The 21,767-nt window shown below is 38.7% G+C and overlaps 1 protein-coding gene across 1 annotated transcript in view; it reads right to left on the bottom strand.

Moving 5' to 3' along the window:
• Positions 1–10,637, bottom strand: part of Pak5 (p21 (RAC1) activated kinase 5) — a 268,738-nt gene extending 258,101 nt beyond the window's left edge. The window contains exon 1 of the mRNA XM_005365545.3: positions 10,402–10,637. The gene's annotated coding sequence lies outside the window, so the exon portion shown is untranslated. The remainder of the gene's footprint in view (positions 1–10,401) is intronic.
• Positions 10,638–21,767: the final 11,130 nt, after the last annotated feature.

Below are 21,767 nucleotides of genomic sequence, written 5' to 3'. Positions count from 1 at the left end.
GTCCTTATTTTTACAGGGCAAAGCACACCCAAGTAGTAACTGTTTCTACATTGGAAAAAGAATCCTTGTTTTAGACAATTCTACTCTCTCCCAGGATATTTTCTTCCTGGGCCAGTAAACTGCAATGAAGTTAAAGATTAGTCTTTGTGTAAGCCTGGCTGCTGTTTTAGCTAATGATTTTCAACTGTTAGCTGAGTTGCCTCTTTCCCTAACCTTACTTAAATGATCACCAATAGAAGCAAACACTCAAAAGTGATATTCAGTGAACAGTTAAAGTGTTTCTAAATTGTATGTAATCCCTGTGTTTTAACTGGAAAGTGAAATTGATAATTGTTGTCCATTAGATGTCTTATTTGGGACAAAACTCTGTTTGCTTCTTCTTTTTGCCTTCCTTGATCCTCTCCATCACATTATCTGCTATTGAATAGATCATAGAGCCGATATTGCTTGCATGAAGTCTTCTTGATTAATTTGGAGGGTGAGACACTGGAAGAGGAGGGGTATAAAGCGGTGGCACACTGCCTTGAAGGAAGAACAAGGCATGTTTCACTGCCAATGGGGGAGGATGTCAATTCCATTTAAAACCAGTACATAGGTTCCCAAAACAGAACATTTTTTTAAATTGTAAGTAAAACTCACTTTATAAAGGCAACAAGATACTGATTTTTCCTTTTGATCATGCAGCTAGCCATGACAGTGAGCACAGCAAGGCATGTGCCTTTATTTAACCTTTTCACGAGGAAATCTGAAGGCAGAGAAAAGCTGAACCTGAGGGTTGAGCACATGAAGGATACAAAGATCTGTTAGTTAAGTGAAGCTTCATTTCCTAGGTCCCTGCAAAGCTGCTCTGAGTATCTACTGAGTTGCTGTTACCCTGTGTTTATGGAATTTGGATGCAGATAAACCAGTTTGGCACTTCTCTATACTGTCTAACTGCAGCACATTTGGCCTTGACTGTCTTATTTGATAACATTCTTATAATGATTAATTAATGCACACGGGGAACATATTTTGATGATTGTTTACATCTTGTTCAGTATGTTATCTGTAATCACAGAAATGGAGTCTGGTTTGCAAATAATCTGTCTGCTGATGCATAAGCAGTGAAGTGTGTGTGTGTGTGTGTGTGTGTGTGTGTGTGTGTGTGTGCCTTTGTGACAACCTAGAAGCCAAGCCTGAATTCAAAGACAAGGCAAAGAACCAGCCTATATCCCTTTCATCTCCTTTGTCCTTTGGCTCCTAACAGCTTTATGACAGCACCTGCCTATATGTTCAAGTTCATTCATCTCTCTGATAAGCTTTTATCTAGCCCTATTATGACCAGGAATCCTAGGAACATAGAATTCAGGACCTAGATACACAGAGAAAGGCCATGAATGGGTCCTCAGGCTCCAGGATTCCTAAGAACATAGAAGCCAAGGTGCTAGATGCACAAAACAAGGCCTTGAATGGGACCACAGGCTCCAGATGGAACATGGGATCTTTGACGATGCCGAGGGCATTGTTAACAGAGTCAGAATGTATGAAGTCTAGAGCAACAAGCCCTTGTTACATATAGTATAATGGAAGAACGGTTGCTTTATTTTTCTTCCTTCTGTTTGCAAACTATTTTCTTCTCAGGAAAAAGCTTATAAAGGATCATAAAGCACCGTTATTGGAGCTAGAAAAAAATAGCTCAGTGGCTAAGAGTACTGGTCACTCTTCCAGAGGACTTGCATTCAATTCCAAACACACATATGGCAGCACAAAACTATTTGTAACTCCAATTCAATGGGACCTGATGCCCACTTCTGGCTGATACACATCCAAACACTCGTACACATAAAATAAAATACTTTTAGTACCATAATATAATTTGAATAATCCCAGAAATTTTCAATTTTTGATAGGAGGTTCAGTAGAATACAAACTGATCTAAGGGCTACTTTTAAGAATTTTACACCAAAGTTATTTCCAGTATTTGCAGTGGTTTAAATGGAAAGAATCATAGGACATATTTAATGCCAGGTACTCAGGAAAAGTGCCTAGAGCTATGCTGGTACCCAATCCATTCCTAAACTATCTCTTTAGTTAACTGTTTAAGATTATTCTTTGTCTACATCTTCTCTCTCCTGAACATAGAAATTCCCCTTCAAAACTCCACTTGTATGTGAGGATCATAAATTATCCTGCCATAGGGAACCTGCAGTATATCATCCATATGCACATCACAGTGGGTGAACTGACTAAGCTACATCACAGAAGATGGTCATTAGGAATGGTGATATTCAGAACTCTAGGCCTCCATTTCCTGGGGTGACAGACAATAGTTCCTTCTTTGGTTTTGTTTGATTCAGTTTTGGAAAGTCAGTAATGAGCCCGCCAGTCAGAGCACCTGTTTTCTCTGGTGTTCAGTGGGAGTAGAGTAGGCATGGAGTAGGGTAATGAAAATTAAGCATAGTCACCCATGGACTGTGGCCAAGTCTGGAGCAAATAAGCCTTTTCTAAAGTCGGTCTCTAGAGTTCTTGATACAGCTATCTAGACTCTGAAGCTGATTTGCTACTTCTCTGTTTTTAAACGGTTTTCTGTGTGCATTTACTTTGGGGAATTACTTCCTACATTTTTAGCAACTCGGGGTTTTTTATTTAAGTGACATTTACATTTATCTATTTATTTGTCTATATTGTGCATGTGGAGGTTTTCATTTGTCTTGGTGTATGTGCAGGTCAGGGGCCAACTTGCTGAAGCTGGTTTTCTCCATTCATCACGTGGGTTCTAAGTGGTCAAGAGGATCAGACTTGGGTCCTAGATGTGGGATAAAAAGCAATCTCCTTTTATTTCACAGAGCCATCCTGGCCCTCCTGCCAATTCTTTTAGACCTTTGATATCATCCTAATGGATTCCTTTTATTTTGCGTTAGATGATTTCTTTCATTTGCATTCAAACTTAGAGCCCATGCTGATATACCTGGCTGAGTCCCTGACACAACAGATAATCAATGGATTCTGTAACATGAATAATTACTACCTGAGTGTATATCATCACCACATTCGCAAAATAGTGGGTTTTCTGATTTGGAAAAATTCAGAAAGAGATTGAAAGAGAAAAATGCCACATTTGTACCTGCTGGAGACTGCCTCGCTGTTTTCTGACTGTGTTCCTAGTTTTCCAGGGTCACAAAGCACATATTCATAATGTGTGTTATGTGCAGTAGAGTTGCCTGAGCACTCCACTTCCAACTATGTCCACAATGCTCATAATGACCACATTCAAGCCTTCAGAGCAGCCCGTTCTCTATAAGACCGAAAATACTACCATCAGCTTCTGCCATTTAGTTATGCATGTTCTTCTAATTTTTAATATATAATAAATAACCTTTGACTAAAATGTTGTTGGTATCTACTTCCTTCTCAAAAGACCAAACAGAAAATAATAATAAAGATAGTTTCTTTCAAACAATATGAATTTTAAAAAGCATTTACCAGATATTTTCACATTCATCTCTGATAAGACTTTGTAAAACCGCCCTACCATGAGCACTTGAGGGTGTCTTTCAATTCCTCCTTGTCAGTATTATTACTTTTTACTACCTAATATTTAATACATATCTCACTTTTATTTTATCTGCATTTCTATTATTAATAGTAAAAAGACAAAATAGGTATTTCCACTTGTCTTTTTTATGTCTTCCTTTTGAATTATTTGTTTTGATATTTAGAGAACAAGGATGATGCTGATTGTTTAGAATTTTCAGTAATTCTTCAGCATATTATCACATTAACTATCATGGTTGGTACCACTACTGCTCCATATATTTAAGTTTCTTTTTAAAATGTATATATTTGCATACAATACATACTCAAATCACTTTTTTGTTTTGTGATTTTCCCAGTTGTTTTATATTTAAGAACTCTTTCACCTCAAGTTAATTATGCATTTTCCTGTAGCTTTGCTTTTCAACTTCCTTATATACTTTTCAATATCGCTGGAATTTACTTTGGAGAGTCGTGTAAGTGTCCAGATATGTTTTCTTCAGATATAGTCTATTTCCTTGAAGTTTTTGGCACACACTTCTAGTTTTTTTTTTATGTTTTCTCCATTCCTTCTTCTAAAACTGATTTGAGTCTGTTCTCTCCAACTGATGCATTTATGAAATTCTTCAATAGTAATATACTGCTACCATGCTTGGGTTTGATCATTAAATTTAATTTTATTTAAACAGAGGAAAAACCACATCTTTCTCTACATCCATGCTGTATGTACACCCCTACACTAGCCATGAACTCCAAGCAAATTTGCCAGTCTCGACCATCTGCAAGTACACAAAACCTCTATCTACCTTTAGTCTCTCTGCGTCTATCTCCCTTCATCACCTACCATAACCCCCCAGCCCTAGACACCCTCCTTTGAGATCATTCTCTTCTGCTTTAAAGTACTTATTCATTCAGAAACATTTTGCCACATTCTGCCAAACCCTCTGCAAACACTATATAATAGATTTGGTGGTGGATGGTGGGCAAAAACTATTTTATAATATTTGTGTTTCTGACCATGAATGAGGTGTGGTGTTCTGTGTCCCTGTTTCTTACTTTTATGCATCTTGAGAAAAATTTCATAGCTTTCTGCATAAAGGTTTAAATATTTTTTTATTCTCATGTACTATATGCACAATTCATATTTTCTCTAGGTATTTATATACTCACAGTCTCATGAATAATACCATTTTCCCCCAATATATTTTGTCAATAAGTGGGGTAGACTTTTACTTTTGAAGATGAATTTTATAATCAACCTAATGATCTAACTGAAAGATTTATTCAACTCTGGGTGTACCATGTGTAACTCAAAATTAAGGCACATTCTGGGATTTGGCTACTTACCATGGAAAACTTTATTAAAGCATATGAATTAGATGATATTTTATTATTTTATAAAATAACTTTTAAGATTTTTTTCAAGGATATGATGCTAAAGCTACTCTAGAAGTCAAAAGTACACAGTATATTCCTACATTGAACTGTGCTGTGTACTTCCTGTGTACTGTACATTCTTTACCAACCAAAAGAATCATCCCCTGAATTAAATAAGACAAATGGTTTTAGATTAAATAAGACATACAGTCATGCTTTGAATTAAATAAGACACACTAACTAACCAACAAAAACATACATAAAGATTTGACTGGAATATTCCAGGAACTTTCCCAAATAGAAATCAGTTTTACTCTCCTATTAATCACAACACTAAAGTCCAGAGTGATTTAAAAGTGAAAACAAAGTTTGTGTAGGTGGGTCCAGCAATCACATGGTCCTCTGAAAGGGAACAACTCTCTCTGTTTGCTAAGTTTAAGTTTCTTATCTTAAAAGAATCCTTACTGACTGATTTGTCAAATCTTCATTGTGTGCATGATGTGTGTAGTGTTCTGTATTCTTGGAAATATCAGGTGGCACCAGCGAAGGTTCTGAAAAGGTCTAAAGAAAGCCTGACTCACAACCTAAGCTTAGTAATTAATTGTATTATTATTATATAATACGATTACTTATTAGTTTCTAGAAAATTAAAGATCTAATTTGTTGTTGTCTGAGACTGAGCATGTATTTGCAGAACACATATTGGTGTTGTTTTACTTTTTTAACAAAAGTCTCAGTTGCCAGAAAAATACTCTAATCCAGTTAACTGCTAGCAAGCCTAAAACCAGTTCTTAGAAGATGCATTTGTTAAAGCCAAGAAGGCTCCTCTTTTGAAGCTATGATGAGGTTCTAAATTGCTCTTTTCATACTAGTAAGAAAAGCATAGGTTCTGAAAAAAGAATGCGTTCAAATTTGCAAAGAAAAATGCTATGAGGCCAAGTATTCCTTCCTTCTATCCTTCATCAGACACAGATGGAGCAACTTCTTCATACAAGACACAAACGTAATGAGTATGGCAAAGCTTATACACATGAAGATGAGATAAGTAACAGATTAGGATAGAAAGTATTATTAAAGACAAAAATGTATTGAGAGAGCTGGGTTGATGAGGAAGTGGTCAAGTAGGTTGGACTAGCAAGACAAAAAGGAAAGTGTTTGGGACATTTATGACAGCAGATTATTGTGACAGCAGTGCGACATCCATAATGAAGCTGGACAAGTATGGTACATTCCTAGCAGTTCTGGAACCTGTAACAGGTGTCCGTGCAGCATTGTATGCAAGGACCTGATGTAGTCCTATCCTCTGTGATGGATTGGGGGACAACCAAGAAGCCCATCTTATTAGAAAGTTATATTCATGATCTAAAGAGGAAAATATGATGTGGAGTTTCTTAGTGGTGTCAGAGATAGCAGCATCTGCTTTAGGCAAAGATGTCAAAGTTTAAATGCATAAGACTATGTGGCACTCTGTGGTGCTCATGACAAAAGAAACAGAGGCATCAAAAGTGAATCCTGCTATTCTGCCTAAATCATTTTTATAGTCTCTGAATCATTTACCAAAATAAGAAAAAAAAGCTGTGGTGTTTGGGGATCTGTGGGACATCACTGGTCAAAAAAAATCTAATAGAGATGACCCTGGTACAGGGCTTTTTGTTTGTTAGTCTGTGGTACTTAGTAAGGGCATTATTGCTCTGTTTTAAGGTGACTCCAGGTTTTTTTTTGTTTTTTTTTGGGGGGGGGTTGGTGTGTGTGTGTGTGTGTGTGTGTGTGTGTGTGTGTGTGTGTGTGTGTGTGGTCAAAGTTTAGGAAGTAATAGGTTTTCATGTGAATTTTCCAGAAAGTCTTATGTTTTATACTAGTTATTTCTGCTCACATTCCCTCTACTCTGTCTTCCTACCCATCCCCCAACCAAACCAAATATCCTACCTCTTCCTCCAAAACCTCAGTGATCATTGAAGAAGTGGGAGCAGAAAGAGCCTGTGAATGACAAGGAAGCAGCCTTTTCCAGACACTAAAGGACATCTACATCTATGAACTTCAGCAGCTGGGACAACACAAACCAGACCTGTAAAAGGTCAAGCCAGACAAAATCCCAGCATGAATTGGGGAAATGGGCACAGACTCCCACACCCACCCAAGGAGATATTAGTGACTCTCAACTGCTGGAAGAGGGAATGTATTTTTCTTAAATGTTGTGGTGTCAGCTAGCTCCAAAGCGCTCCATTAGATAGCAACACACTGAAGAATGTATAGGCAGCCTAAATTGGACTCCATGGGTTTAAGAGAAAATAGGACAAAAGTGGGATGGGAATTGAATAGGGATTAGATAGGATAGTTGGGATAGGAGTTATTATAATTAACAGTATGAAACTCTCAAAGAACTAACAAAAATGTTTTTTAAGTAAACATCAAAGTCAAACCCACAAGAAAGAAAGAAAAAGATAAAAGAAAAACGCAAGCTATGAACAGTTGAGATAACCGAGGAGGTAAAGATGCTTGCCAACAGGTCTAACTACCTAAATTCAATCCTAGAGACACCCATGATAGGAGGATAAAAAAATGATTATTTGGCCTCAGATGTCTTTTCATGTGCTATAGTATGCACATGCCCACATGCCCACACACAGACACACAATGTACAAATGTATACATAGATTCATACATACATACATGCTCAACTGTTTTACTAGGTTGACCACACTCTACTAGATGGCTCTACACCCATGAGTATACAAGCAGCACAAATTGGACTCAGTATACACACACACACACACACAAATTTAAAAGGGTAAGGAGGATTTAGGTAGAGGAGTGGGGAGTGAATACAACCAAAATTTAGGCATGTAACAAATTCTCACAGAACTAATAAAATATATATCTAAAAATTAAAAATATTTTTAAAGTTATGTAACATTTTTATTTTTTGTTTATTCATTTTACTGTTCTTTTTGTTGTTCTGTATTGTCCTATTAGTATAGTCAAGGGAGACAACTACTTAAAATCACTTGGGGGCATCTATAGAAGATTTAAGTCCCAGTTTGTTTCAGTTTCCATGTAAGTGACATGTGAATGAGGTATCTATGATCTTGCTCTTCGCTGTCACACTTGGGAATACAAAACTTTGGATTAAATAAACTTTGAAGTGTTTTCTGAACTTATGACATCCTTTATATTCTAAAACTTGCTGGTACAGTATCGATGGTGTCAATATTATTAGGAATATTAGGAAACTGAGTTAAATCCTGTCTCCCCCATATTCATGACAACCCAGGACCTGTCCATGTCACCTAATTTGGAAGTTAGATGTTTGCAGATGTAATCAAATTAAGACAGGACTAGAGTGAGCTCTAAATTCCACAGGAACACTGCCCTTATATAAAAATGGACCAAGGCACAGGCACAGAGAGGAGGGCCACATGAGATGAAGCTAGAGATAGAATTATGTACTCAGGGGTAAGGAATACCTGAGACTATAGGATCCTGAGTTGGGGAGGAGGAACCCTCTCTTAAAAACACCAGAAGATCATTCTGCTAACACCATAGTGTTAGAACCAAAATGTAATACAATAAATTTCTACTGCTTTAATCTACCAAGTTTGGGGTGAATGGTTATGTCAATGTTAAGAAATAAAAACAATTTGAAACATTTAAGCGAAAGCATGTGTTTTAATCTGGCTTGTATAGCACGTATAGTATGGGTTCCAAGCACATACATTTCCTTTTCAAAAAGGATTGCCCTAATATCTAGGTGCTTCATATTGTTAGTAATGCCCACACTTAAAAATATACATGAGCTTTGCTATTCACAAGCCCATATTGCTGATAAAGAAATTAAACAGCTCACACAAAATCACAAAGCTAAACACAGAAGAACCAGACTACAAATTTAGCTTTATCTCATCACCAAGATGACACTGTATCCCACAAAACCTGCCTCTCATACTTGTCCATGGTAGCGAACTCTGAGGATGTAGGAGAGGCATTGATAACTTGGGTTTCCAATGCCTCCAATCAAAACTTTCATTTATTAGTTAAATGAGAACCTGCAACTGTAGTACAATCTTTGTTCACAGAGAACAGCTTATTCTAATACAAGTATTCTCCATGAACTTGCCATCAACTTCTACTGCTTTCATTAAAAGTTCTGCTTTGCATGCATGTATTCAAAGTCAAGGTGTTATCAGGATGAACATTTGCAGCGTTAATTTACTTGAATGTGCTTCCCTCTTGCAGTCCTGTTTCATTATCATGATACTGATTCATTCTTGCCACTTGGAGATCATAAGAATAATGGAACACAACCTTAAATGATAAAGGAGGATATAAAGGCATGTTTTAAATTTCCCTTCCCTCCCTCCCAGTGGGCCATGCTGCTTATCATATCAGATACAAATGTAAGGTGTTGCAGCTGCAGCTGTAGAATGTCAACATCAAGAAGGCTGATGGAGGAGGGGCTTCTACAAGGAGTACCCTGTCCATCTGAACTCAAGTTAACGAAGTTGCCACATGCCATCAATTCCCACAAGAGGATCACTTGTGCTTTGTGAAATACCCAGGACCCTGCAACCAGGTGTCCCCATTTCCCCCAAGGTATATTCAGTTTTCCAAGCTGTTATCAACTATTGACATTGCCACTTTCTTCTGGCTTCTCTTTTTCTTTATTTAAAAGACCTCCTCAAATAGCCTTGTACAAGACTAGGGTTCCCTTAACTGAGATGTGAACGCTGGCAAATTAACTTCTACCCTATCCCAATGGAAGCTACAGATACACACGGTTTCAAAAAGAATGCTCACACTTGGGCTCCAAACTGGACACCGACAGTCCCGAGACTTTTCAAGTCCATTCTCTAGGAGATTGGCATTGCACACAATTTTAACCAGTTTGGAAGTGGGGCTCTCTACCACATTCTGCCCACCGGTGCCCACCTGCCGAAGTTCTTTCCATTGCTACACACCAAGCAAACAGACAGAGACAAATAACAAAGGAAAACACAGTCCCATAAAGGTTCCGCTATTGCATCTTGTGGTCCACACCTGCTAAAAGACAAAAACCATATGGGAACCCTGCCCTGGCAATGCATCCAGCACTCCCTGGGAGCAGCAGGCACTGTGGTACCATCAGCAGGGCGTGCGCGAATACATACACAAAGAACTGATGCTGGGCTTGCTAGCCTTTCGGGGTACCCGCAGACTCCTAGAGCTGGCATCCAGGATTATCTTCTACGCCCTCCACCCCAGCATAAAAGCACTATCCTTTATTTGACCGGTGAAGCGCCCAGGCAGGATGATATTGCATGTGTTGGGGGTTGGGGAGTGGGCGGACCCCGGATCCCTTGCCCATCCTAGGGGGTCTCTAGCCTTTGGCATCTCCTAGGAGATGCACAATCAATTGTGCTGTCATAGAGGTCTCCTTTCGCATCCTCTCTAGGCAAAGCCAGATGCCCGGCGTAGCAGCCGTGCGCATCTTGGCAAGCGCCCATGCAAGCCGACCTGCCCCGTGCGCCTGCCTACCTGGTGGCTGGTTGTCAGTAGCGAAGCCGCGGTGCCTCATCTGCTTCTCCGATGCTGCTACATCTGCTATATCGCTCCGAGCGCCATGTTCCTGCTCTCCCCGGGCGCACGCTGGGGAACTACTACGGCTGGGTAGGGGCAAGGGGGCGGGGGCTAGCGGAGGGGTGGGGGCAGAGCCAAAGCTTTCTACTCTCCTCCCAAACCTCTCCCAGCAACTGAGCATGCCCAAGCCGCCTGGTTTCGCCCCTAGAAGGACTGTCCGCTGAGACTACTCTGCTGCTCCGGGTTTTCGGGGCAGCCGGCTGTAGGAAAGCTGAAGCAATTGAGGGGGGTGTAAAAGGGGAGTGTGGAGGGAGTGTCTGCACGCCGGAGCTGGAGAAAGCAGCCAATCGGATCACACTTTCCTTATACCAGCCCCCTGCGGGCTGCTCCCGCACGTCCCTTGCCCGCACATCTCAGTTAGTCCAAATTTTGTGTAGGACTTTTGCAGAGCAGTGCTACATCTGGACGCTACTTAGGAGACTCTTTGCCGTTACCTGGTCTTGTGCTTCGCAAACTTTAGTGAACCTATGCATTAAAATGCAGATTCGGATTTAACTGGCTGGCCCTGAGATTCAGCAAGCGAAATAACTTCCCAGGAAATATTTGGTGACCCGCAGCTGGCCCTCTGAAAGGTCAGGAGGTGCAAGAATTCAGTAACATCTTCTGTAACCTCTGTTTGGTCGTGTCCTTTAATCAATAATGGTCTCTTGAGCCAAAGGAGTTATCTTCTGCTCTGAATGGCGGAAACAATTCAAGTGAAGGTGTCCCTGGGGATGTTGTGCCTTTCCTGGAAGGAAGCTCTGTAGGGCAGACACTGTAGACACATCATAAGGTGATTACTGTGATTAAGAATTTGGCGCATAAGAGAAGATGGACTCTTGGGTCCATTAACAATCGCTTTGATACTCTCAGCTAGGAGACTCCAGGTCAGTTGACCTGTTGACCTGTTGTGTCATTAACAGCCTGAACCAGTCTCTTGACTGTCTGCCTGCCTGCCTTCCCTGACCTGGACAAAACCTGGGTGGCTCAACGTAATGTCAAGGCACAGCTTGTTAAGGAGACCAATTGGTTATGTGCACAGAACCCTTTGGGAGCAAAAGACCGCAAGCCTTTTTGATGAATGATGTTTGCGGTAAAGCTTGGAAGGATACCTTGTAGTCCAGATGTAACCCCACCCCTACTCCCTGTCTCATCCCCCCCCCCCAAGCCTTTGAAAGGATTGATATTATCTCCACGTGAAACCAAAAGAGATTCACAAAACCAACCTTGGTCTTGACTGAGGGAGTCACCCTTCTCCTTTCTCAGCTATCCCCAAGTTATGATATCTGATCCTATAGCTGAATAGCAGATTATAAAACAGGAACTTTTGTCTCTTAGTACACTGTTTTATTCAATAATTTGAGACAGTGTAGATACCCCATGACTTTTCTGTTCACACGGGATTCTCATTGCAGTAACTTCCATGCCAAAACAGAATCATGCTATGAGTTTGTGCTAAAGAAATGACACAACCAACCATTAAGAACATATGTAATTCTTCTAGAGGTCCCCGGTTCAGTTACCAGTATTGAAATATGGTGGGTACCAGGTGATTCCACTCCCCCACCCTCTTCTGGCTTCATTGATGCCTTCACTCATGTGGTGCACATACAGGCACACATACACACACATAAATAAAAATAAATCTTTAAAAAACAGAACCATGGAGCAGATGGATCATCACTTTTCTCCATCGATATTCCTAAAGAAAATATATATCAGCCTATCAAATTCTATTTTTTCCATTTATATGACTGAAATCAATAAATTCATCAATGCTTGAAGTTGCTCAAATGGTCCTAACTCTCCATTCATCAACCACATTGCTGCCCATGGAGTCCGTGTCATAGTACTTTCTATGTACTTTCTCATATGTGAACTTGTGTGGATGCCAAAGTCAGGGAACATTTTATTGAGATGTAGTTTGCTTGTGTTTTTGGTACCATTAAAAAGCAAACACACTGCCAAAATAAACTGCATAATCTCTATGATAGCATAATCTTATATTATTTTAATAATGCAATCCTAAATAGCCCTGGAACGTCTCTAAAAAATAATCATAAATGAAAAACTGTTCCGAAGGAAGTTACCAAACTTAGACAGTGTTACCAGAGAAAAGCACCAATAACTGGAAAAAGAATTAGTTTGACACAATTTTTCCCAGAAAGCAAAAGGAGAGCTGATGTCTCAACTCATTTTTATGAGGTTATAATTTCCTGATACCGAGGAAACTTAGTGAGAAAGATGCCTATAAACAATATATCTTATAAACCTGCAGGCAAAGTCTCCTAAAAGATGTGGGGAAGGGCTGAGTGTGGTCTTACAGGCCTCTGATTCCAGCTGCTTATAAGGCTGAGGCAAGAGAATCATGAATTCAAGAACTGTCTGGGCTGCTGAGTGTCTTTGTGGATACTGCCCCCCAAAAAGTAAAGTGGGGACTGGAGAAGCTCTTGTCTAGCACACATAATACACCAGATTTCATCCCCAGAACCAAAAAAAAAATTAGCTGAATCTTCAAATGCAGAAAGAGAATTATACATTATTTGTACATGAATGTGTACCAGAAGTTCGGGGCTGCCTAAATATATAAATATATACCAATATTATCAATCATACTAACAAACTCAAAAATCTTATCAGCTTATACAAAAATGATATGTGTCAATGAACAAAAAATTTGAGTACATTAGGAATACGGGGGAAATGTCTCATTAATAAAAAGCATCTACTAAAATACTCCAGCAAGCTTCCAACTTAATGATGAAAGTAAAAATATTTTACTCCTAAGATGTATCTCTCTATATAAACCATGAACATTCAGAAAATTAATTTTGAAATGTGATAACAAAGGAAACAAAGTATTAAGTCCCAGATTTAATAAAATTGTATAGATACAACTTGAATCCTTAAGTTGTAACATACAAATGAAATAAAAAAAAAACAATAAATAGACATGGTATTCATGTATTAGAAGGCTCAGTATACCCCAAATACACATTTTAATCAGTAAATAGAGTTACATTTTCAGTGACATTTCTATGTGTATTCACATTTAGTTTTGATGACACAGACAAGTTTATTTTCAAATGTATTTTGAAATGTACAGAAATGTTTAGAATATCTAAACAGTATTGAAATTTGCAGTTGTCTTAGTGAAGAAATCAGTTAGATATTTAGATATCAGAATAGAAAACCCAGAAATAGGGTCAGGCAAACATGAGCAACTTACCCCTAACAGATGAAAGAAGCCATTCAGTGAGAAGGAACAGTGTTTCTCCAATTGTTGCTGCACCAACTGGATGTACACGGACAAAGAAAAGCTTGAATCTCCTACAACAAGGGCATGCTCAGCCAAAATGCTGAACATTTTCCTCTAAAATCAGAACAGAAGCAAAAATGCTAATTTTACTACTTCAATTCCACATAATACGCAAATTCGAGGTGGATGATCACGTAGGAGGATTAGCATATCCAAAATTGAAAGTAAACTTATCTCTGTTTTCAGAAAAATATCTTATATATAGAAACCACTGAAGGGTGTACACACACACAAACCTTAAAATTAATAAAATTTCTAAAATGTACAGTATATAAAAGCAACCCACAAAAGTAGACTTCTGTATACTGAGAGCAACTTAAAAGGAAAATTAAAAAAAAAAACATTAGCATCCTAATAGCATTAAGAAACATAAGGCATGTAGAAATTAACTTAAGTCTAGAGTCATCAAGAAATATAAAGATACTGGGTAGTGGTGATGCATGCCTTTAATCCCAGCACTTAGGCAACAGAGGAAGACGTTTCTCTGTGAGTTTGAGTCCAGCCTGCTCTACAGAGTTCCAGGACAGCCAAGGCTACACAGAGAAACCCTGTCTTGTAAAACAATAAAATAAAATAAAATAAAATAAAATAAAATAAAATAAAATAAAATAAAATAAAATAAAGATATACAAAGATATCTTATGAACACGGATCAGTAGACAATATTAGGACTACCCAAAGTATTCTACCAGTCCTTTGGAAATCGTAAGAAAAATCTCATAAGGAAAATCTTTTAAAACTATGCTTTTGAAGGAATAGAAAACTTATCCCAAATTTTGTACAGACTTTGAGGGGATCCTGAATATCATAAACAATCTAGAAAACAAAATAAAAACAAAGTTTGAAAACTTTTTTCTAACTCCAAGACTTACAAAATTCCAGCAATCAAAATGATTTATGAAGTCATAAAAACCAGTATCTAGACAAATGGAATAGAGTCCAGATAAACTCTTGTGCAAGTGCCAAATGTTGGTCAACAAAAGTATCAAGACTATTGATGGAGAAAGAGCAACCTTCTCAACAGATTGTGCTGGGAAAACTGATCACCGACATGCAAAACAATGGAGTAGGACCCAATAGCAAATATATAGAAATGAATTTAAAGACACACATGAGCAAAATCTAGAAATCATTATAGAAAACATGATAAAATCTTCATGAAATTGGACTTAGCAATGATTTATTGAATATGACACCCCCCCCAAAAAAAACAGCAGCAAAAGAAAATTTAACTAAATTTGAATATGTTGGAATGAATATTCTCTATGCAAAGAGGACAAGCAATGGTGAAAAGGCAACTCACAGACCAGGGAGAAACTACACACAAATCATATATCCAAAAAGATATTCATATCCAGACTACATAAAGCCTGTAAAAGTCAGCAACATAAAAACAACTTATCCAAAAATGGACAGAAAATTTTATTTTTCCACAGAAAATATACAGATATCAAAAAGCATTTAGAATGACAGTCAAAGTCACTAACCAAAAATTCAAAACTAATGTAATATAACTACAATTCATTACCCTGTTTATTTAAACAGAACAAAAACTAAGAATAATTGGCAAGAATGTAAAGAAATCAGAAGACCCATCTATACCAGTGGAAATATAAAGTTGTATCATTTTAATGGAAAACAGTGCGACACTTCCTTAACACTTAAACTCAAGGATCTAGCAATTCTATTTTGTGTGATGTATTCATGACATTGAAGGTAGAGTTATAAATATGTGCATTTTAGTGTTCATAGCAGCAGGAGCAAAAAGTGGAAACTACCTGAGTGTCCACGAAGAGATGAATTCACAAAATGTGCTATCTACAGACATAGGAGCAGTCTTCCGGCCTAAACAAATATGAGATCCTGATGATAAAAGTGACAGCAATGATTAACCATGAAAGCATTCTACTAAACAAAGAAAGAAAAAAGTACAATATCATAAATATTGCATGAGTCCACTCATATGAGATACCTAGATACCTAGTCAAATTCATAGGGACAAAAAGTAGATTAAAGATTACCAGAGGCTGAAAGAAGGTAAAAGAGCATATATATTGTTTAATAGTATATAACTTCAGTTTGTGCTATAAAATCCTGAAGGTGGATGATAGTGATGGTTATAAAAATATATGCATGAGCCTGGGTCACAGCTGTGTGGCACAGTGCTTGCTCACCTTGAGTGAGTCCCAAGGACCAATCCCCAATAGTGTAACACTAATGACCCAACTAAATAAATAAATTTCTATAAAATGAAAAAAAAAGCCCTAGTTCTCAGACACACCGAGGATTTACGGTTCTAAGTGATAAAAAGAATAAGTCTGTGGCTAAATAGTGAAATGTGAAAGACATGAGAAAGTCTAGAACATAAAGTGCTTAGGAAAACTCTATAAAATAACTAAAGAACATAAATTAATCAAATAGCAACGTGAGGAGTAACTAGCATAAGAAGGAGCAATTACAAATACATAAAATTGTTCAGAGAAGAAATCCAGGGGCAGTTCTGGGGAAACGAAGAGGGATGATGTCTTATACAAGGACAGCTCCACATTCAAATACTCAGACTTTCTTTTAAATTAAGAGAGCCAACATGAAAACATTTTGGTTCCAGAATATAAGATAGACATTGATAAATCAGAAATAAGGGCTCAGGAATTAACCTAAATCCCTAAGATAATTTCATTTGTAAGAATAGTCATTTTATAAATTTTATAAATCACTGAAGAGATGATAAATCGCTATGGGTCAAAGACAGCTAAAGTTCTGAGGAACAGAGTTGTAAGTGCTGGTGACCTGAAGCAACAAGAAATTACTTCATTTAATTCAGTGAACTCTACACTTGCTCAAAAGGAAATCCATGTACCTTCAAGGCTGTGAACTTCACTGGGAGCCTCTAAAATCTGTGTGAAATCCCCTTGAATGCTTTAGGTCAAACTTCACCCCAGAGCATTTGAGAAAGTCTGAACATTATAGCTTAGAATGCATGGGCTCAGGCAGTGAAGACAATAGGACCTTTGACTTGCATAAGAGTTGCTAATACACAAGTATATGTGCTCCAGTCCCACTGCGATCCCAGCACACTAATGAATAACAGACTTTCCTGTCAGAAGGAAAACATTGTCAGCATTACCGTGTGAGACTGTCCCCCAAAGCCTTCCCAAACTGTTGCTTAATTCATTGTTGATAGTTTGAAGACAAAGTACAGCTTCCCCTGTATTTCTGCAGTGTCTTTCTCATTGTCACTGGGTCATGTGTAGGTGACGAAAGATTGTGGCTTGTCATGGAGTAAAGCTGTCGTTGTGGAGTACAGCACAGATTCTTTTGGAGAACTGGCATAGCGCATCTACTGCTTTGCATAGATCTAGTGATTTAGGGGGAGTTAGAGAAGTGATCAGAGCTTTGAAGCAGGTGCCACATGCTCACACCAAATACCAGGTTCTTTGTCCATTAAGCCCAACCGGTACTCACTTTACCTTGTTTTTTGGTTAAGGCAGCAGTTCACAGCCTGTGGGTCACAACACCTTTGAGGGTAGAGCAATCTTTTCACAGGGGCCAGAAAACACAGATATATACATTATGATTCATAACAGTAGCAAAATTACAATGAAGAAGTAGCAATGAAAATAATTTTATGGTAGAGAGTCACCACAGCAGGTGGAACTGTATAAAGGGTCTCAGCATTAGGAAGGGTGGGAACTACTGGGTGCAGCTACCACCTAAAGCCCCAAGTGCCTTTTGAAGGGAATTTAATATACTTCCTCCTTTTCCTAGAAAACACCACTCAATCCTATAAAGATTCAGGAAGAGCTTATTCAGAGAAAACAGACGAGACTGCAGTGGTTTCTTGTACGATATTGAGAGTTAAAGCAAAAGCTATTGCCTGCATCAAAAGTCAGCACGGCATGGCCATCTAAGCTTATCAGAATACAGTGGAAACTCCGTTATTACCATGACAGGCACTTGTTTTTGTTTCTATAAGAAAGGTCACTAACATAACATTGGGAACGTTTCTACGGATAGTGAGGATATTTATCTTTTTTTTTAAAGAACACCATGGCTGATTTCATAATAAATTTCAAGTGTGTGAGAAGAGAGGCTGCAGGTCTTAGAATGGGATCTGCAAGATAAAGCTGAGTAACATGGCGCAGCTTTGTGACCTTGGGCACGCTATCCGTGCCTCCTACACCCCTTTGCTTATCTGCCAAACACAGACGTGAGCTCAGCTTATTTCAGGGAATTTTTATGAGAATCGAAGGAAGGTACTTTGAGATGGAGAGACATGTGCTATAAGCCAATATCAAAGCACCGGACTATTGTCTTTTCTTAGTGGATTTGAATAAATGCATGAAAGAATAAAGGAATAGTTACAAAATTTCTGAGCATCAAACTTCTGTTTGAGAAGTTTATTTAAAATAGAAATGCCTGCCTGTGTTTCATGTCTACCAATTCACAGAGAAACTGGAGCCTCTCAAGGCCCCCCAGGGGATTTTGAAATAAGTAAATTTGATGTGGCAGATGCTTAATGTGTTATGCAGAATGCCCGTTCCAGGAAAGACTTGTTTCTTAGCCCCTAGGAGCGGGGTGTGTACTTGGCATCTCTAAGGATTGCCTCAGCCCCAGGAAATTGTTCCAGGTTCTGGTCTTTCCCAGGGAAGATTGGATCGAATAACTGATGGCTGTGGCCATATCAAAGCTTGGCCATCTTGGCCCATTTTGGTGCAACTCTGAAGGGCCACTGTAGCTCTAGAATGTCCTGGATATTGATGGCACTCTGTATCTTGCCAACCTCTCTGTCTGCTTCTACTTCCTTTCTGTTCATCTATGGTATTAAGTCACTAAGGAACTGTGTATGTTTGTTCCTGTGTGTGTGTGTTCATGTGTGTGTGTGTTCACGTGTGTATGTTGTTCCTGTGTGTGTTCATGTGTGTATGTGTGTTCATGTGTGTGTGTTCATGTGTGTATGTGTGTTCGTGTGTGTGTGTTCATGTGTGTATGTGTGCTCATGTGTGTGTGTGTTTGTTCCTGTGTGTGTGTTCATGTGTGTATGTGTGCTCATGTGTGTGTGTTCATGTATGTGTGTGCTCATGTATGTTCAGGCTAATGTATGTGTATATGTTGGTGTTAATTCATATAACTGTGAGACTTAGGAGAATAACATCATGTGTTGTTATCTGTAACACTGTCCCCCTTAAGACAGGGACTCTCATTGACCTGGAACTCGCCACGTAAGCAATCCTTGCTGCAGGAGAACATTCTATACTTCAGTGCACATTCCAAGTCTACTTCTTGGCAAGCTGGTATACTGCAGTAAGGGAAATGTGAACTAGAAGGCCAAATAGAATTCTGTTCTTTATCCCCCAAAACGTGTTACAAGTCCAGTGGATAAAGTTTCTTCCTTGGAAGTAGAAGCCCTTCCTTATTGAACCATCCTTCTGTTCCATTTCCAGATCTGTGCTTCTTAATCCCCAGTTCAAAAGATTCTTTTCTTTTATCCCTGTCCAACAGAGGACCAAAAGCTAAGTGAATTCACTTAAGACAGCCACAAGCAGGGTAAAGGGAAATCATGTTCCTCTCAGCATCCATTGTGTGGTAGGAGCTTCAGAATTGAGATCGCATACAAGTAGGAAGCTTAGCACAATGTTCCTAACTACCCTAAGCTAAATTTAAATCACTGTTTCTCAACCTGTGGGTCATGACCCCTTTGGGAGTTTGCTGGAAGGCCCTACTGATTGGAGGTTGCAGTCTACCATGGCATGACAGCTCACTCTGAGCTCGGCAATGTGGAGGACTCCTTCCCCATGGCACAAGGCACCCTGTATTCTACCTGACCTTATTTTGACTGTCTTCAGGCCCAGATGCCTGACTTATCTCTAGTATGACCCTGGACACAGTTCCCTGCAGAAGCTTTCCCCCTATTGTCTACATGGTAATTAGACATTGTGCCAGGAGCTTTACCATCGGACTGTGCTTCCACGGGTGATAGCTAAGACTTGTTCTAGGAGCCTTATGATAGGAGTGGCCATTTAATGCAAATTAGGTATTTCCCCAGCTACTGTCCCCAATCCTATATATCCCCTACACTCTGGAATAAAGCTGAGCTGTCTCACTGAACCAGCATCCTGGAAGGTTATTTCCATCGTGTTCACAGGCCATACGAAGCTCGTTTTGTCCTAGTGGACTAGTGACCAACAGACAGGGAAGAAAATCATCCTTTCACAGGGGTAGTATATTAGATACCTTGCATATCAGATATTAACATTAACAGTCATAACAGGAAAATTACAGTTGTAAAGTAGTAATAAAAATAATCTTATGGTTGGAGGTATACAACATGAGGAATTGTATTAAAAGGCGATAGCATTTAGAAGGTTGTTAAACACTGCTTTAGATCAAACTGCTTGTCTATTTTCATGATAGAAGCTATATGAGCTACTTTTATTGTTGCTGTGACCAAATACCGGATGAGAAACAATTTAATGAAGCACAGGTTTGTTTTGGCTCACAGTTTGAAGAGGTACAGTTCATCAGGGCAGGTAATGCTATATGACAGTTTCCATAGTGAGGAAGCAGAAAAGGATGCGACAAATGCTGGCCTTCATATCACTTCATCTCTTTTAGCTTTATTCAGAACAGAGCATACTCAGGGTGGGTCTTCCCCACTCACTGAAACTTCCTGCCTTTAAAGACAGACCAAGACGTACATTTTAAAGATTTCTGAATATTCATTTTGGTAATGATCATTAATCATCACAAGTTTACCTCTTCTCACTTGACACCCAAATATATCATTCTGCTTTACATTTTATTTTGACTTTTAATTAATTGTATGTATAGTTATATGCCTTGTGTGACTGTTCACATGATTATATGTTTACAGAAGCTAGAAGTCATGAGCTACCTAAAATGGAATTGGGGAGCTAAATTTGGGTCTTCTGAAAAAGCAATAAGTATACCTAAATGATGACCACTCCATAAACATACCCCTTCTAGGTACAACTTTATATCCCTGGACCTCAAAAAAAAAAAAAAAAAAGAATGGCCATTTTCATAAAGTAAAATACATTTAGTTAAACTGCAAAAGTTTCCATAATCTTTAACAGTCTTAATACTGGTAAAGAATCCAAAAATTCTTTTCAGACTCAAGACTTTTAATTGTGATCCTGTATAAAATCAAAACACGAGCTACATATTTTCCATGTTCAATGGCACAGAATAAATATTCTTATTCCAAAGGAGAAGAATAGTATATCAAGGAAACATCAAACCAAAGCAAAACCCAAGAACAGCAAGAAAAACGCCATTTTCCAAAGCTCTGTATCCAACATCTGGATCATTTGATGGCACCGTTTGGCCTCCAACAACCTTTGGTAGTCCTGCGGCTCCCATTATGCAGCCTGAAGCACGTATAACCCCTAGTCCAGCTCCATTGCAAGACTGCAACTTTCCTCAGGAGGTATCACACGGTTCTATCATCTCTGATACTCAAGATCCCCATTGTAACTTACATTTCATTTCACCGCTTTGCACATGGCTTAGCAACTCTAGGACACATCGTCTTGCTTGAATTGTTTCCAGAATCTTGGCACAAGGCTCTGTAAAGCTATAATTCCCATATTTTATATGCCTAAAAGTCCAGTTATCATGTGGCTGATACTGGAAGGTTCTTTTGTAAATTTGAGATGTATTGTGGTTCAGTTCTACCAAAGCAGAAGAGACCTCTGGACACCTTACTGGCTGGTTGCAGGAAAACAACTCCTTATGCTGCTGTCTTCTATTAGGGAATCTATTTACTGCATTTACAGTATATGTTTTCTCCTTTCAAATGAACTTGCATTTCCCAAAGATGGAACTTTCCCAGGATGGTGTCCTGGTCTTGAGGCAACTTTCCTATGTTCTCAGTGATAGACCAATGTTTCTAATTAATAGCATTAATCTTTTTTAAAAATAATTTTGGCTCTTTTCTTCCTAG

Source organism: Microtus ochrogaster, unplaced genomic scaffold (assembly GCF_000317375.1).
Source record: "Microtus ochrogaster isolate Prairie Vole_2 unplaced genomic scaffold, MicOch1.0 UNK3, whole genome shotgun sequence".
Taxonomy (NCBI): domain Eukaryota; kingdom Metazoa; phylum Chordata; class Mammalia; order Rodentia; family Cricetidae; genus Microtus; species Microtus ochrogaster.
The sequence above is the reverse complement of the archived record's forward strand: the minus strand, read 5'-3'. Positions and strand labels throughout refer to the sequence as shown.